The 5,512-nt window shown below is 43.2% G+C and overlaps 1 long non-coding RNA gene across 2 annotated transcripts; it reads left to right on the plus strand.

The window, feature by feature from the left end:
• The first annotated feature begins 2,359 nt into the window (after positions 1–2,359).
• On the plus strand, positions 2,360–5,274 carry LOC120402964. 2 transcript variants are annotated; one of them, XR_005597390.1, is made up of 4 exons: positions 2,360–2,463; positions 4,417–4,466; positions 4,573–4,710; positions 5,197–5,270. It is a non-coding gene; the product is annotated as an uncharacterized LOC120402964 (long non-coding RNA). The 2 variants fall into 2 exon arrangements; XR_005597389.1 differs by lacking the exon at positions 4,573–4,710 and having other exon boundaries at positions 2,368–2,583; positions 5,197–5,274.
• The last annotated feature ends 238 nt before the right edge of the window (positions 5,275–5,512 follow it).

Consider the following 5,512-nt stretch of genomic DNA (forward strand, 5'->3'; position numbering starts at 1 on the left):
GATTATACTAGATACCTCCTAGCATGGGCAATGGGTCTTCATCCATCTGGATATTCTTGGTAGAGGACTCCACCAAATTCTTAGCATCATTGTGTAGTAGATACAGTTTTTTTTAATATCAGCATAAGCTAACACCAGAGCATGTGTCAGTGCATTTATGAACATTCAACAAGCATTCTCAAAATCCAGAGCCCACCAATCTCCAAAGGCTTCTTTGACCCTGTAGTAGTTGCCATTTGGATGCAGATCCTGACCTTTTTTAATGGGGAGATGTAGAGGAATTCTCTGCTGTTGAAGAGTTCATTTACGAGTTGCCAAAGAACAGAAAAATTGTCTATACCTCACCTATAATAATTGCAGAACCCCAAGAAACTCTGGAATACTTTAAAAGTTCTGAGTCTTGGCCATGTCCTTAAGACTTCCAGCTTGTCCAAATCTGTAGCAACTCCAGCTTGAGAGATGATATGCCAAATATACTTAATTTTTTCCTGACAGAATTGGCATTTGTCTAGAGATTGTTTCAACCCTTGTTTCAGCAGCAGGCCAACACTTTCAACAAGTATTCTTTATGCTTTTCCAAAGTGTGACTGAACACTATCAAGTCATCCAGATGCACCAGGACTTCCAAAAGGTTCATGTAGCCAACCATCCACTCCATTAATCTATGAAATGTGGCTGGGACCCCAGATATTCCCTGGTGCTTTCTCAGAAATTCAGAGAATCCAAATGGACAGATGACAGCTGTCTTTTCCATATCAACTGGTCCTATGGGTATCTGATGGTTTTCTGCTTTGGATCCGAGATGCAGATACTAACACTTCCTGTTAGGTAATCTAAGGCATCATCCACTCTTGGGGTGGTATATTGGTCAGGGATTGTACATCTATTCAAAGAAAGATAATCTATGCACATGCATACATCCCCATTCTTTTTCCTGGCCACAACAATTGGGCAAACATAAGGACTTCTAGAATTCCTGATGATTCCTGTGGACTTCAACTCCTGGATAACTTTCTGCTAGCATCCTTGATCTTTCAGGGAACCCTATAATCATTCAGCCAAATGTGATGTTCAACTCCCTTGGCATAACCCATATCCCACTCACAAGTGGAGAACACTTGGGTGATTTGTGCTAATTTCTGGGAAGAAAAATCTCCTTTCACACCAGAGAAATTGTGGAATTCCCAAATTCAACTTCTATGGGTCAAAGAGGGGTGTGGTCTTCCTGCTGGGGTCTGTATGGGCCACTGTTTCAGCTGAGTATACCTGTGCTAACACAATCGCCCAAGGGATAGTGATTGTGCTCAGTGTCATTAGCCATGGTTAGTTTTACTGAGACTTTTGTACAAGATGAGGTTTTGGCTACACCTCTCTTAACCAGGGCCGGCTCCAGGCACCAGCGCAGCAAGCAGGTGCTTAGGGTGGCCAACGGAAAGGGGCAGCATGTCCGGCTCTTCAGCGGCAATTCAGCAGTGGGCCTCTCAGTCCCTCTCGACCTGCTGCTGAATTGCTGCCGAAGAATGAAGCGGCGCGGTGGAGCTGACCGAAGTGCCACCGATCACAGCTTTTTTTTTTATTTTCGCTGCTTGGGCAGCAGAAACGCTGGAGCTGGCCCTGCTCTTAACCATCATTCTGCCCAGCAGTGCACCTATATCTTGGGCTTCAACCAGGATTAACTGACTAGTGTCCTTCTGATCCACTTGAGCAATTCTATCCACTAAATGGGTTGACATAGCAGGAATAGTAACTGGAGGTCCATATCTTAGTTTGACTGTTCCCACTGGTCCTCTTAGTGCACACAGGTCTCACTCTCCTTCTTTAGTTTGATATGCTTCCAAACAAAGTGTATGAATCGTCAGGCTTTGCATGTACTTAGATCTGGCAAACTCTTTGCATAGCTGAGCCAAGGCTCAGACATGGCTGCATTTGATCCTACAAGGCACCTAGTTTAGATATCCAGTGGATGGACAGATCAAAGCAAGAGTGTCTACCTCTTTCTCAGTTCCAACTACATCCTTTGGGAATTTTAATTTCACTAGCATATACCCCAGGTATGGATACTGGTCATTTCTAACCCCCATATGCCCAACCCTACTAGGGATTTCACTGGGTATCATCTACAAATAAGATCTCTTAGACCCAGAACATAAAGCATATTGTTAAATCCTTGGGGCAGCCGGTGTAGGAAGCAATGACTTGAGGCCAGAGAGCAGGCAGCTAACCAAAACCTCCATTTTATTTACAGATATACAGAGAGCTCACTCAGCCAGTTGAGCTAACCCATAATAATCTAACTCAGTTGCCATAGCAACAAAAGCCATGACAACCAAATACACAACACATATCATCTCCATTCTTTCTCCCAATAGGTGACCTTTCCCGTGGCCTTTATTTTAGCCACAGCCTGTACAATCTGTGCTTTGGAGGTACTCTTGCCAAAGCCTCCCATGACTACAGCCTGTTGTGAGTCTAATTCATCCCCTTCACATCAGTCTAGGACCTGTCCTCTATCTATGCTGATGAACAGAGGGGTTAATACGGAGGTTCCCCCCCCTTCATAATCTCAGCATTGCCTCAAAGAAAGTAAGGGGATTTTTATGAGTTGCTGTACCCCTGAGGGCAGTTAATCATCAACAGGAGCTCTTACATGGTGTCCCTCTGCTTTGGCTGCAGTGGGTTTCAATGGCCTGGAGTTTTAGCTGCTAACTGGTGGTGCCTCCATCTGACTGATTCCAATAATAATGAACCCTACCTTACCTCCCTATATGGCTTTGACTATCCCCGACCCGGTACTTATCTCTATGACTAGCCTGATACCTCTTACATATAGTCTTCTGACACTTCCATAATGGATGAACCAACAATCAATGTACACTTTATTTACAAGGGGAAATATAGAGGAAGCCTATAAAGGGAAAGAGAAGATTGGTTTGGAGTAGGTACATCAGTAACACCACACAATCCCCAAGCAAAGCCACACCTGGGTAGATTTCCCTGGCTTCATGACTCCAGTTTATTCTGCTTTAGTGCTCTCTGTAATGTGGAAGAACCCACCTACCTTGGTGAGTCTTTGCAGGCCTGAAAGTGCTTGAGTATGGCAAGTTGATGAAGATGCTGATTCCCCCAGAGGGCAAACCGCTCTGCAGCAGCAATAGGCATTACTCACAGTGGAAAAAGCCCCCACAATAGGGTACCTCCTCAGTGTTTCCAAGCCAGTTGCTCTCTTCCAGAGTAGCTCTGCAGGCCTCTTTTAGGGCAAAACAGACAACCCCTCAGACAGGGAGAGACAGTTAGGGGATCACTCGCACTCCTACACGTGGGGAGAGACAGTCAGGGGATTGTGTACACTCCCTCAGGCAAAGCTGCCCTCCTCTCATTCCCACTCCAATTGGCTTAGCCTTCTATCACCAAGCCTTCTATCACAATCAGAAGGCTCCATACCCTTGGTGGAGGTGAACACACTGCTGTCTTGCCCATCTTTCATCTACCCACAACAAGCTTGGCTCCCTTTTTCATCAAACCCATTAACCTGGGTTACAATAGTTTTTTGTGTATGCCAGAATTTACATATCTTCTAAATCAAGTAATTCAACACTCCATGTGAAATGGGTATAGCACCTATACTCTCTAAAATATATTTATTAAACAGCTCAAGCATAGGTCAAAATCATTATTCTCACCCAGAAAACGTCTGGAATCTGCATCCTAAATTCCCTCGGTAACAGCATTCAATCAGTATAATGCTCCACAGCAACTGTGCATTCAGCTTCACAAATAGATAAAATGTTGTGACTGATAATGCTCTTCTCTTTTGAAAATAAATATTGAGACTTTTCTTTGCCTCATATACAATGTTAGTGGATGATAAAGAGGTGGAAAGCTGCAAAACACTTACTTCTAATCAAAATAAACACTGGTTCATTGTCTTGTGTAGCACAAGGTGTACTATCTTAACAGATGCAGGGTAAGTCAGTTCAAATAGTTCTTTCAGCTGATTTGCGCTTAGTGTTTCAAATGTAATACACTCAGCAGAAGAAATATATACAAATTTAAATACAGTGCAAAGTAAGTGCAATCAGATTATGGAACTGACCCTCTAACACTGTGCAGTCATGACAGGGGCTTTGCACAGCTTCAAGGGTCTGCTTGGGTGACTCTGATTGCAAGCCTGGGGAAACAGTGCTACCTTTATGCAGTCCCACTGAATTATGGGAAGCATGCACAGTGCCTGGTAAAAAGTGTCTGCAACATTAGGAATAGCGTTCTGATGTTCACATTGTCAAAAAAATGTAAAATCAGTGTGTAAAAGGCAGACTAGTTGAAAATATTAAGATGGCAGTGAAATGTTGAAATGCTTTTAGCGCCATGAAATATGTGTCATTTTCTTGCCTACTGTATTTTTTAATTTTGTTTCAGGAGAAAAAATACTCTTGACAGACTGCCATATAACTGATTTTCAGCTCTGGGTAAATGTAAAGTACAACACACAACTTGCTTGAGACTGATCACACATGATATAAAAGGCCTGATCCAAAATTCACTGTCATCAATGTGAGTCTTTCCATTGATCAGGCCCTAAATCAGAAGTAATTTAGCTCCACTGACATCAATGGAGTTACCCTGCTGCAAAACTGGTATGAGTGAAATGAGAATCTGACCCAGGTCACTGATACATGAGCACCAAAATCTTTGTTATAAGGGGTAACCGTGGTAAGCATTATTTCATTTTACATGGATTTTCATAAAATACCGGTCTTGATTCAGAAATTACCAGCTGATATTTTATAGCTTGTATTATGCAGGAGGTCAAATTAGATTATCATAATGGTCCTTAAAATCTATAAGGGCTCAGATCCTTAAATGGTATTAAATGGTCACCCATCATGACCCTAAGAACCCCTCAATACCCACTGGCTGCCTGCTCACCATGCTGTAACTCATATCTGGCATGACACACTCACTACCCCCAACACTGTTGTTATAATATGTATCTAAAAGATGTCTTGTAAGATATCATATGTAAACTGGTGAGATGCTTTCCCAAAAATCATTGCATGAAGCACATACAGTTTGTGTATAAAGAGTTGTGTGTGTGCTGGAATATATTCTTAAAATGTGTTTGGGAGGCAGTGCATACATCTAGCCTGCCCTAGACAAAGGAATGTGTATTTACCCATGTGACTCGTTTTCTTACAGACAAAGAACAATGAAAGTACACTTACATGTAAGGTAAACAAAGCCATCAAGCTACAAGCAGTAGAGGAGAGAGTTTAGGGTATGGCTACACTTACAAGTTGCAGCGCTGGGAGTTACAGCGCTGGTCATGCAGCTGTGTAGGGGCCAGCACTGGAGTGTGGCCACACTGACAGCTACCAGCGCTGCAGTGTGGCCACACTTGCAGCACTTTCCAGCGCTGTATTGAGAGGTGCATTGTGGGCAGCTATCCCACAGAACACCTCGTCCCGTTTTGGCGCCGTTTTGGCGCTGAGTATTGTGGGAAGGGGAAGGAAGT

This window comes from Mauremys reevesii, linkage group 4 (genome assembly GCF_016161935.1).
Source record: "Mauremys reevesii isolate NIE-2019 linkage group 4, ASM1616193v1, whole genome shotgun sequence".
Lineage (NCBI taxonomy): Eukaryota > Metazoa > Chordata > Testudines > Geoemydidae > Mauremys > Mauremys reevesii.